General features: G+C 45.5%; 1 protein-coding gene across 2 annotated transcripts in view; it reads right to left on the reverse strand.

Annotated features, from left to right (window-relative positions):
* Window positions 1-845, reverse strand: part of gramd1a (GRAM domain containing 1A) — a 99044-nt gene extending 98199 nt beyond the window's left edge. The window contains exon 1 of one of the 2 annotated variants that reach the window (XM_031905432.1): window positions 355-845. The gene's annotated coding sequence lies outside the window, so the exon portion shown is untranslated. The remainder of the gene's footprint in view (window positions 1-354) is intronic. The other variant, XM_031905431.1, reaches the window with a different exon arrangement.
* Window positions 846-13439: the final 12594 nt, after the last annotated feature.

The raw sequence follows: 13439 nt of genomic DNA on the forward strand, positions 1-13439 counted from the left end.
TCTCCCCTTGAATAGTAAGTGTGAGATACTCCCGGGGGGGATAGTCAGGTTCAATATAATTTCCATTTAACAGAAACTTTTCAGCCCTCGGAAAATCTAAGAATCCCCCTCCTTGCAAAGATCATTCAGTATATGACTCCTCTGGAGGGGGGACCCCGGCACCTCTCATCCCCCCAATGTACACTGAGGCAAAGGAACCTATACATAGAGAAATATCAGATACACTTTCCTGCTTTACTCACTCATATTCAGCTTCTTGTATTTATTCTCTCTCTATGATAAATCCATCAAACCCAATTAAACAAAAACCCTTTTTTTTAACCAAAACTCCTTTAACTAAAGAGCAACACTTACCTGTGTCCCTGTGTCAGAAGTGAATCAATGGGCATCTTGTGAAGCAGAGAATCCTGTTTGTTCCCCAGGATGTCACTCCCAATGCCCCTCCCCTGTCTAAGTGCCCCTTACTCTGCGGGGAGTTACTTACTCTGCTGGGAGTAGTGCTCCTGTGCCTTCCTGGACGCCTTTCCCATTGAACTTTCCCTTTCCTTCATGCGTATCTCTGTTGATTTCAACCCAATTCAGCTCACTGGATCCTGATCCACTTACACAGGGAAAGGGCAACTTCCAGCCCTCCGGCTGTTTGAGAATTGAGACTGTCGGCACCAACTAGATGCGACCACAGTGAAGGCTTCCAGACATTCCTCCTCTTCAGCCTGATGCCAACCAAGTCACAAAGGGGACAGTTGATGTTCTCCGGCTGTTGTTATACTACAGCTTCCAGCTATAGGAGTTCACGGATGCTGGGGGCTGTAGCTGTAGCTGGAGGGCTGCTAGTGGTTCCTACCTGACTAAAGGGCCAGGGATATATTATTGTTATTGCCCTTTTAATGCCGGTTTCATCTATAGCCCCTCTACATTCTTCCCCCTTCCTTCTGCCTCTTTCCGTCTCAACCTTCCTCTCCCCTTTCCCATATCTCTTCCTCTACTTATACATCAGCTTCTTCCCACTTCCTCCTCTTATATTCCCCCCCCCGCTGATAATCTGGCAGTGAAAAGGTTAACTAACCCCTTCATCTCTCTTTTCTGATCTTCTCTCCCGTCTCCTGTATTCCCCACACTTCTCTTATTCTCTCCTCCTCCTGATTTTATCTTTATTGCGTTAAATAAAATAACCTGGTCCATCTGTCTCCTTTGCGAGGTTTGCCCAATCACATCCCGGAGTTCTATCGCCACGGAGACCAATCAAGCGATGCAGTCGGTGGACCAGAACCGTGTAAATGGATGTATCGGGTTAATGGGGACTTGTACATTACAAGTAGTTGGTACTTGTCTAGACTATAGGGCGCAGCATACCCCTTGTTTATAAACTGCACCTTATTCCTATAAAACCCCTATTAAAGGAACTCTGTCAGGGCAATAGTTCTATTTTTCCAAAGCAATCCATCCCCCCCCCCCCCAAGGATTAGACAGTTCTGTGTGATTGTCTGTAACATGAGAGATTGTTTTCTCTCTCCAAGGCTCTTTATAATTCTATTACCGGCTTTTCTGGGCTACAGTTATCTAAATGTATCTCCCCTTTAGCCCCAAGAGTCAATTATATTGTTAAAAATATATTTAACTCCTCCAGCAAAGAGAAGAGACAAAGTCAGAGAGGAGGGGACAGAAGTCGTCGGGCAATGTTAAAAATAAAAAATCAGCTTAAATGGTTAAAACTGGCTTAAAAAAACAAGGCAAAAGAAAAGCGATGTAGAAATATAAGGCCAAGCGGCCAAAGAGAGAGGAGTGGGTATGAAATGTGCAAAAATGCGGCGTTTTTCGCTCCAGTCGTTTTTCAAGATAAGCAGCAATTAGGAGTCATACTTAAGATTTTGTGGTTTCCTGAAATATTAACAATTAAAAAGAAAGTGTTTTAGCTTTTGCCCATCTATACTATATTAAAAGTTTATAGAAAAGTAAAAATTCCCTGTAGCAGTCCGGGTCCTTCTAGGATCTGCACACCAGAATGCACTACTGTAACTATTAACTTTCAGTGCATGTCACCCCCTAATCACAGCATAATTAATGTATTATGGTGTAAAAGTCACCCCATTATAAATATATAAATATTATAAAATACCCAGGGCACAAATAAGCACTCACCATAAATCTCCCCCTAAAAGACCTTCAGGCTGGGCCCCCTTAGCCCATAACAAGGTTACAGATATATAGAAACATTGGGGTAACAGTCACCCTGCTATAGTTCCAGGGGTACCCAGGGCACAAATAAGCACTCACCCCAAATCCCCCCCTAACTGGCCTTCAGGCTGGGCCCCCTTAGCCCATAACAAGGTTACAGATATATAGAAACATTGGGGTAACAGTCACCCCGCTATAGTTCCAGGGGTACCCAGGGCACAAATAAGCACTCACCCCAAATCCCCCCCTAACTGGCCTTCAGGCTGGGCCCCCTTAGCCCATAACAAGGTTACAGATATATAGAAACATTGGGGTAACAGTCACCCCGCTATAGTTCCAGGGGTACCCAGGGCACAAATAAGCACTCACCCCAAATCCCCCCCTAACTGGCCTTCAGGCTGGGCCCCCTTAGCCCATAACAAGGTTACAGATATATAGAAACATTGGGGTAACAGTCACCCTGCTATAGTTCCAGGGGTACCCAGGGCACAAATAAGCACTCACCCCAAATCCCCCCCTAACTGGCCTTCAGGCTGGGCCCCCTTAGCCCATAACCCAATGTTACGCCATTGTGCTGCTTTCTCACATACATAACCTGCTATACCCTACTGATCTGACTCTTTCCTTGTTTCTCTATCTGGGCTGCAATCTGTTTGTTCCAATGTTCTTTGCCTTCAGGCTATGGAAAACAGAAGCACACAGAGAATTCCCTGCCCTTTGCTGAAGAATGATAATGAAATCACAGCAGGAAACCTCCTATAACCCACTTATGCCGTGGGGGTAACAAACAGGTGGAGCCTGGTCATTGGTCGTTTAGTCAATGGGACAGGTTAGAAAATTTCTGTCGGATAACGATGTTATCTGCACATGTATTGTGTATGTGACAATATCCTTGGTGGACCTGCAATGCATTTCCGGGTGTCTGGCAAATATTAAAGACCAGAACATCCTGTGATTTGTTATATATAGATCTGTAAAAACCTACAATTTGATACTGAATGTTAGTTTAAGATCACTGCATTAAAACGTATGAACGAAACACGAACATTCGTCGTAAGACGACTAAACTCTTGGGGGCAGATTTATTGAAACGTGGGTATAGAGCTTAATACATAAAAACTCACCCACGGTCTATTTATTCCTTAGAAGTGTATTTATCAATGACTGACCAATTGATAAATATGCTTATTAAATTCTTATAGGAATGAATAGAACATGGGGTGGGTTTTTATAAGCTCTAAACTTACTAGGGATGCACCAAATCCATTATTTTGGGGTTCAGCCAAACCTCGAATCCGTTGTGATAGGTTCAGCTGAATACCGAACTGAATCCTAATTTGCATATGGAAACTAGGCTATGGAAGGGTTAAATAGTTTTTTTTTTTTTACTTCATGTGAGCAAAAGTCATGTGATTTTAGGGATTCTAATTCGGATTGGCCACACGATTGTATTCAGCCAAATACAAATCCTGCTGAAAAATGCTGAATCTTCGCCGCATCCGGAACCAAATTCGGGATTTGTTGCATCTCAAAAACCTATATTTTGATAAATCTGCCCCTAAACATGTATGGCCACCCATACTTGTAGCAATTTCGATCTTTCGTGTGACCATCGGTCGCATGAAAGATCATTCCCGCCCTCCACTAACGTTCAGGGCTGAATCAATAGGATTTCTACCTCCTCCTGACGATTCAGCCCTGAACATAGATTTTGAAGGCGCCCAATCAAAATCTTATAACCTGGCCGATCGGTGAGTTGACCGTTATCCACAGACTTTTGCGATATCGTTCGCCTCATTGAGCCGCCATACACGCACTGAAAATCGTTACGAAACGAGGTTTGGTACAATATCATTGGTGCATGTATGGTCACCTTAAGGCCCCAGTATCAAGCTTTGGACCCTTTGAATAAGGGGGAAACGTTTGTTTCAACAATGGAAATAGAGACCAGTTGGTCCAGGAATCAGATTAAATTCTAAAATAAAGGTCTAAAAACGTGTTTGCGGCCCATGTGCAATTGCTACACGGCCAACACTTTCACTTTGTAGGGTGTTCGGCTCCATGGGGGGGTATCCCAGTGATCACAAAAAGTCTGAAATGAGTAAAAGAGTGAGCTACGAAGGCTTTAAGGTGCCCATACACGGGCCGATTGTAGCTGCCGATATTGGTCCCTTAGACTGATTCAGCAGCTAATCGGGCCGTGTATGGGCACTACCGACGGGCCTGCCGACCGATATCTGGCCTGAAATCGGCCAGATCTCTTTCGGGCAGGTTAGAAAATCTAGTCGGATCGGGGACCCCATTGGCTCGTTGATGCGGTCCCCGGACCGACTTTTCCTATACCCGTCGTTACCCTGGGGCCAAACGATCAAATTAGCTTGGATTCTCCCGATATCGCCCACCCGTAGGTGGGGATATCGGGAGAAGATCCGCTCGCTTGGCGACATCGCTAAGCAAGCGGATTGGCCCGTGTATGGGGACCTTTAGGCACAGAGGAACGCAAACCAAATGGGAATAAACGGTGCCTTAACGCAAAAGGACATTTCTCTGGTTCTTTAATTGCTGCTTCGAGATGAGACGAAGGCAACACAAACCTGCATTATGTTTAATTATATTAACCCGAATAATTTATGTCTCATTCTCCGGGAGCGACGAAGCCCGCGTTTGTTAGAACATGAAACCCGAAACAAAGCGCCATAAACAACTTGCAATTAAATACTCTCCACACGACTCATGTTGGGAACAATGACGGAATTAATTGCATGCAGCCCCGCACAATGGCGGCCGGGTCGGGTTCCCGCTAACCGCCTTATTAGTGTCAGATTAGTCATTTATCTCCCAGCTGCCGTCATTAGCGGAACATTTTGGAGACTCTACCTCTGGCGGATCCAGGTACAATAGGAAGGGCTAAACCTAATATGAAGGGGACATGACAGATAGCGAAGGTGCTCAATAGGCAGGGAGAGAGGGTTTACAATGGGACAAGGGTCAGGCACTCTCCTAGATTAGAAGGGGAACGGTTTCTGCCAGCAGAATAATTTATACTGAGAATAAATCTGCATGGAGGACACAGAGAGAAAGATAAAAAAGCTTAAAAAAAAAAAAACTGCCCTTGGGGTGATAAGCGCTATCCTTGAGTGACATTATTACTGTCACAAAGAGGAAAAGAATCAAAGTTTCAGTACTAGCCTCCTTGAAGGTCAAACCTTTCGTCAGGGCCCATTTAGCTCACAAAAAGGTTACAGATATGAGAAAATAGGTTATAGGATAGGATCTGTGCCACTGTGACAGATTGCTCTGTTATACAGATAGCTAGAATCTCAGCCATAAAGCAGGGCAGGACTGCTGCTTACAATGGGGGGGATCAGATAGGATCTGTGCCACTGTGACAGAATGCTCTGTTATACAGATAGCTAGAATCTCAGCCATAAAGCAGGGCAGGACTGCTGCTTACAATGGGGGGGATCAGATAGGATCTGTGCCACTGTGACAGAATGCTCTGTTATACAGATAGCTAGAATCTCAGCCATAAAGCAGGGCAGGACTGCTGCTTACAATGGGGGGATCAGATAGGATCTGTGCCACTGTGACAGATTGCTCTGTTATACAGATAGCTAGAATCTCAGCCATAAAGCAGGGCAGGACTGCTGCTTACAATGGGGGGGATCAGATAGGATCTGTGCCACTGTGACAGAATGCTCTGTTATACAGATAGCTAGAATCTCAGCCATAAAGCAGGGCAGGACTGCTGCATACAATGGGGGGGATCAGATAGGATCTGTGCCACTGTGACAGAATGCTCTGTTATACAGATAGCTAGAATCTCAGCCATAAAGCAGGGCAGGACTGCTGCTTACAATGGGGGGGGGGGGGGGTCAGATAGGATCTGTGCCACTTTGACAGAATGCTCTGTTATACAGATAGCTAGAATCTCAGCCATAAAGCAGGGCAGGACTGCTGCTTACAATGGGGGGATCAGATAGGATCTGTGCCACTGTGACAGAATGCTCTGTTATACAGATAGCTAGAATCTCAGCCATAAAGCAGGGCAGGACTGCTGCTTACAATGGGGGGGGGGGTCAGATAGGATCTGTGCCACTTTGACAGAATGCTCTGTTATATAGATAGCTAGAATCTCAGCCATAAAGCAGGGCAGGACTGCTGCTTACAATGGGGGGGGGGGGGGGTCAGATAGGATCTGTGCCACTTTGACAGTATGCTCTGTTATACAGATAGCTAGAATCTCAGCCATAAAGCAGGGCAGGACTGCTGCTTACAATGGGGGGGATCAGATAGGATCTGTGCCACTGTGACAGAATGCTCTGTTATACAGATAGCTAGAATCTCAGCCATAAAGCAGGGCAGTGACCCCACTGTGCTATTACATACCCCCCAACTGTCCCGCTTTTTGCGGGACAGTCCCGCTTTTTATGGCGCGTCCCGCTGTCCCGGATAGTTCCATGAATGTCCCGCATTGCGGGACATTCATGGAACTATCCAGCACAGCGGGATCCGCAGGCTGGAGATGTTCCTTCTTAGTCGGCTCCTTCGTTATGCCTCTCCTTGTGCTGCGCGACAGGCCCTTTTATAAGGTTGTGCCTGTGGGTGTGACGTCATTACGCACGGGGCGCAACCTTATAAAAGGGCCTGTCGCGCAGCGCAAGGAGAGCCATAACGAAGCAGCAGAGGAAGCGCCTATGGGAGGTGGGAGGTAGGAGGTACAGGGTGCAGTGGGTAGGGGGCACTGTGTATTGGGGGCACTGTATTGTGGGCTACTGTGTATAGGGGGCACTGTATTGTGGGCACTGTTTTGTGGGCTACTGTGTGTTGGGGGCACTGTGTATTGGGGGCACTGTATTGGGGGCTACTGTGTATTGGGGGCTCATGTGTATTGGGGGCTCATGTGTATTGTGGGCTCCTGTGTATTGTGGGCTCCTGTGTATTGTGGGCTCCTGTGTATGGGAGGCTACTGTGTATTGGGGGCTACTGTGTATGGGAGGCTACTGTGTATTGGGGGCTACTGTGTATGGGGGGGCTACTGTGTATGGGGGGGCTACTGTGTATGGGGGGGGCTATTGTGTATGGGGGGCTAATGTGTATTGGGGGCTACTGTGTATGGGAGGCTACTGTGTATTGGGGCACTGTGTATTGGGGCACTGTGTATGGGGGGGCAAAACTGGTACTTAGTTAAAACTCACTTATAACTGACTGCCTTCTCTCTATATTTGTATTTTAATGTAGGAGTTGCTATATTGTTTTCCTTAGGTTGTTCAGTATGAGGGTATAGCACATTTTCGTCTGCACCCGCCATTTGATCTATATAAAAGGAGTAATTTTTTTAAAAATGGGGTGTGGTAATTGGGGCGTGGTAAAAAAATTTTGACGCGCTGCGCGCGCCAAATCTTTTTGTCCCTCTTTTCATTTTTCAAATGTTGGGAGGTATGCTATTAGCCTTAAACTTCTACTGGGTACTGGCATCAGCAGTATATAAAATGTACAATTCTGCAAGGCTACAAAGAGCACAGTGTGAGGGGGACAGATAAAAGTCATTTGGCCAGGCTGCACTGATTGCAAATTGCATTAAAATTGTACTCATTATTACTCAGACTCGTTACATATGCACAAGATGATTTTTTAACAATCACAATTTAGTTTTTCACATTGACGCATAAGAATGGCTTGGATGATTTCTTGAACAAGCAGAGTATCCAAGGCTATTATGATACTAATATCTACAGTTAGTATTGATGTTGGTATATAGAGTTTATGTATGTGAGTGGATAGATAGGTCAGTATGGGTCTGTATGTGAGTGGATAGATAGGTCAGTGTGGGTCTGTATGTGAGTGTATAGATAGGTCAGTGTGGGTCTGTATGTGAGTGGATAGATGGGTCAGTGTGGGTCTGTATGTGAGTGGATAGATAGATCAGTATGGGTCTGTATGTGAGTGTATAGATAGGTCAGTATGGGTCTGTATGTGAGTGGATAGATAGGTCAGTATGGGTCTGTATGTGAGTGGATAGATAGGTCAGTGTGGGTCTGTATGTGAGTGTATAGATAGGTCAGTGTGGGTCTGTATGTGAGTGTATAGATAGGTCAGTATGGGTCTGTATGTGAGTGGATAGATAGGTCAGTATGGGTCTGTATGTGAGTGGATAGATGGGTCAGTGTGGGTCTGTATGTGAGTGGATAGATGGGTCAGTGTGGGTCTGTATGTGAGTGTATAGATGTATGGGTCTGTATGTGAGTGTATAGATAGGTCAGTATGGGTCTGTATGTGAGTGGATAGATAGGTCAGTATGGGTCTGTATGTGAGTGGATAGATAGGTCAGTGTGGGTCTGTATGTGAGTGTATAGATAGGTCAGTGTGGGTCTGTATGTGAGTGGATAGATAGGTCAGTGTGGGTCTGTATGTGAGTGGATAGATAGATCAGTATGGGTCTGTATGTGAGTGTATAGATAGGTCAGTATGGGTCTGTATGTGAGTGGATAGATAGGTCAGTATGGGTCTGTATGTGAGTGGATAGATAGGTCAGTATCCCAACAACTTCTCCACAGCTTACAGACAGCATGCAGGAACTACATAACCCACAATGCATTGCACTGGGATGATGATCTGGTCAGTTTGGGTCTGTATGATAGGTCAGTTTGGGTCTGTATGTGAGTGGATAGATAGGTCAGTATGGGTCTGTATGTGAGTGGATAGATAGGTCAGTATGGGTCTGTATGTGAGTGGATAGGTCAGTGTGGGTCTGTATGTGAGTGGATAGATAGGTCAGTGTGGGTCTGTATGTGAGTGGATAGATAGGTCAGTGTGGGTCTGTATGTGAGTGGATAGATAGGTCAGTGTGGGTCTGTATGTGAGTGGATAGATAGGTCAGTATGGGTCTGTATGTGAGTGGATAGATAGGTCAGTGGGGGTCTGTATGTGAGTGGATAGATAGGTCAGTATGGGTCTGTATGTGAGTGGATAGATAGGTCAGTGGGGGTCTGTATGTGAGTGGATAGATAGGTCAGTGTGGGTCTGTATGTGAGTGGATAGATGGGTCAGTGTGGGTCTGTATGTGAGTGGATAGATAGATCAGTATGGGTCTGTATGTGAGTGTATAGATAGGTCAGTATGGGTCTGTATGTGAGTGGATAGATAGGTCAGTATGGGTCTGTATGTGAGTGGATAGATAGGTCAGTGTGGGTCTGTATGTGAGTGTATAGATAGGTCAGTGTGGGTCTGTATGTGAGTGTATAGATAGGTCAGTATGGGTCTGTATGTGAGTGGATAGATAGGTCAGTATGGGTCTGTATGTGAGTGGATAGATGGGTCAGTGTGGGTCTGTATGTGAGTGGATAGATGGGTCAGTGTGGGTCTGTATGTGAGTGTATAGATGTATGGGTCTGTATGTGAGTGTATAGATAGGTCAGTATGGGTCTGTATGTGAGTGGATAGATAGGTCAGTATGGGTCTGTATGTGAGTGGATAGATAGGTCAGTGTGGGTCTGTATGTGAGTGTATAGATAGGTCAGTGTGGGTCTGTATGTGAGTGGATAGATAGGTCAGTGTGGGTCTGTATGTGAGTGGATAGATAGATCAGTATGGGTCTGTATGTGAGTGTATAGATAGGTCAGTATGGGTCTGTATGTGAGTGGATAGATAGGTCAGTATGGGTCTGTATGTGAGTGGATAGATAGGTCAGTATCCCAACAACTTCTCCACAGCTTACAGACAGCATGCAGGAACTACATAACCCACAATGCATTGCACTGGGATGATGATCTGGTCAGTTTGGGTCTGTATGATAGGTCAGTTTGGGTCTGTATGTGAGTGGATAGATAGGTCAGTATGGGTCTGTATGTGAGTGGATAGATAGGTCAGTATGGGTCTGTATGTGAGTGGATAGGTCAGTGTGGGTCTGTATGTGAGTGGATAGATAGGTCAGTGTGGGTCTGTATGTGAGTGGATAGATAGGTCAGTGTGGGTCTGTATGTGAGTGGATAGATAGGTCAGTGTGGGTCTGTATGTGAGTGGATAGATAGGTCAGTATGGGTCTGTATGTGAGTGGATAGATAGGTCAGTGGGGGTCTGTATGTGAGTGGATAGATAGGTCAGTATGGGTCTGTATGTGAGTGGATAGATAGGTCAGTGGGGGTCTGTATGTGAGTGGATAGATAGGTCAGTGTGGGTCTGTATGTGAGTGGATAGGTCAGTATGGGTCTGTATGTGAGTGGATAGATAGGTCAGTATGGGTCTGTATGTGAGTGGATAGAGAGGTCAGTGTGGGTCTGTATGTGAGTGGATAGATAGGTCAGTGTGGGTCTGTATGTGAGTGGATAGATAGGTCAGTGTGGGTCTGTATGTGAGTGGATAGATAGGTCAGTATGGGTCTGTATGTGAGTGGATAGATAGGTCAGTGGGGGTCTGTATGTGAGTGTATAGATAGGTCAGTGTGGGTCTGTATGTGAGTGGATAGGTCAGTGTGGGTCTGTATGTGAGTGGATAGGTCAGTGTGGGTCTGTATGTGAGTGGATAGGTCAGTATGGGTCTGTATGTGAGTGGATAGATAGGTCAGTGGGGGTCTGTATGTGAGTGTATAGATAGGTCAGTGTGGGTCTGTATGTGAGTGGATAGGTCAGTGTGGGTCTGTATGTGAGTGGATAGGTCAGTATGGGTCTGTATGTGAGTGGATAGGTCAGTGTGGGTCTGTATGTGAGTGGATAGGTCAGTGTGGGTCTGTATGTGAGTGGATAGGTCAGTATGGGTCTGTATGTGAGTGGATAGGTCAGTATGGGTCTGTATGTGAGTGGATAGATAGGTCAGTATGGGTCTGTATGTGAGTGGATAGATAGGTCAGTGTGGGTCTGTATGTGAGTGGATAGAGAGGTCAGTGTGGGTCTGTATGTGAGTGTATAGATAGGTCAGTATAGGTTTGTGTTTGCTGGGTTCACTTAGAAGGGTTAAACTTGATGGACTTTTGTCTCTTTTCAACCCAACTTAACTATGTAACTATATGTATTGCTATACTCCCAGCCTGTACGTTGGAGGTTTAGTTAAGTGCACCCAAACCCAATGTTTACACTGGTGAGACTATACCTATAAATAATTTGAGACCTTCCCTGGTTCTTTGTGCACACCTCCTGGGTTCCCTACAATCAGAGTCGGAAGCAATTTTTGAAGTCGGAGTCGGAAAAAATCTAGTGACTCATAATCAATTTGAAGGTGAACTCCGGCTTCCAAACCAAAATGTGTTAAAGACCCTCACACAACACAGAAACCCCTAATATCCCTATCCCTGTAATCTGTTCCTTCACAAAGTAGGAATAAATCCCATTTTATATGCTGAAACCCAGCTGCAAAACAGTTCTACTCTTTCTGCATCATTTGAAATCTGGGCAGGGGAGGAGGGACTAAAACACTGATGTTACAGATTGTAACAACTTCTCCACAGCTTACAGACAGCATGCAGGAACTACATAACCCACAATGCATTGCACTGGGATGATGATCCTTTCCTTACTGACATCACGTGTGCAGCAGGGAATTGTGGGATTGGGAGGAGGCAGGCTGAAGGCAGGCTGAGGACAGGCGACTACATTTTATTTGAGTCACAAAGTAGTCAGCCAGATCAGCAGGGGGTGGGGCTTAGGGAACTGTTCCAAACCAGATTATTACATTAAAAATAATAAAAATCATTAAAAACAGAGGAGTTGGAGTTGAAGAGGCAGGAAGGAGGTGCGCGACAAAATTCCAGCCCTGACGGAATAGGGACAGAATGTGTATTTTGTGCTGCGCACCAGTGACATCCGCCGATACCTCGCGGGCACTCAGGGACTAATTAATCACTCAAATGCAGATCGCCTTTTCCAAAGCGATTAAGAGACGAAAGTTCCTACTTTTGTGGGTTCTCGGACGTTTCTGTTGCTGAGTGGATCGGCGCCGCTTTACACTCCAGAGAGCAAGTAGGTTTCCAACATGGCTGCTACTTTGATTGGTGGTGCGAACCTCTTGGCCTTTACAAATAAAAGAAAGTTGCGCGGAATGGGGAAAAAAACAAATTAAAAAAATCCAATGACAGTTCTCTCTAATGAGAAGTTATGCAGCTGGATACTAAGTTCTAGTGAAAATCCAAGTTTTTCTCCATGGTCCAAATCTCCTCAGTGTATTTAAAGGAGAACTAAAGCCTAACTAAAAAAGTAGGCTAAAAATGTTGTATATCATGAATTGGGCTTCTGTACCAACCCAAGGCAACCACAGCCCTTTAGCAGAGAAGATCTGTGCCCCCAAAGATGCCTAAAACTATGGCAGCATAGGGATTCCCCTGTACTAAGCACAATTCAGCAGGAACAGCCCCCTAAGTTTGCCCATAGCCTGTACAGAGAGATACCATAAAACTATGGCACATAGGGATTCCCCTGTACTAAGCACAATTCAGCAGGAACAGCCCCCTAAGTTTGCTCATAGCCTGTACAGAGAGATACCATAAAACTATGGCACATAGGGATTCCCCTGTACTAAGCACAATTCAGCAGGAACAGCCCCCTAACTTTGCTCCTAGCCTGTACAGAGAGATACCATAAAACTATGGCAGCATAGGGATTCCCCTGTACTAAGCACAATTCAGCAGGAACAGCCCCCTAAGTTTGCCCATAGCCTGTACAGAGAGATTCCATAAAACTATGGCAGCATAGGGATTCCCCTGTACTAAGCACAATTCAGCAGGAACAGCCCCCTAAGTTTGCTCATAGCCTGTACAGAGAGATACCATAAAACTATGGCACATAGGGATTCCCCTGTACTAAGCACAATTCAGCAGGAACAGCCCCCTAAGTTTGCCCATAGCCTGTACAGAGAGATACCATAAAACTATGGCACATAGGGATTCCCCTGTACTAAGCACAATTCAGCAGGAGCAGCCCCCTAAGTTTGCCCATAGCCTGTACAGAGAGATACCATAAAACTATGGCACATAGGGATTCCCCTGTACTAAGCACAATTCAGCAGGAACAGCCCCCTAAGTTTGCCCATAGCCTGTACAGAGAGATACCATAAAACTATGGCACATAGGGATTCCCCTGTACTAAGCACAATTCAGCAGGAGCAGCCCCCTAAGTTTGCTCATAGCCTGTACAGAGAGATACCATAAAACTATGGCACATAGGGATTCCCCTGTACTAAGCACAATTCAGCAGGAACAGCAGTCTCATAGCTTATAGTCTGAAAGGGAATAGGCATGACCCTGACTTAAGAGTCAAAAATCAAAACCCTTTTCAAAA

Source organism: Xenopus tropicalis, chromosome 7 (assembly GCF_000004195.4).
Source record: "Xenopus tropicalis strain Nigerian chromosome 7, UCB_Xtro_10.0, whole genome shotgun sequence".
Lineage (NCBI taxonomy): Eukaryota > Metazoa > Chordata > Amphibia > Anura > Pipidae > Xenopus > Xenopus tropicalis.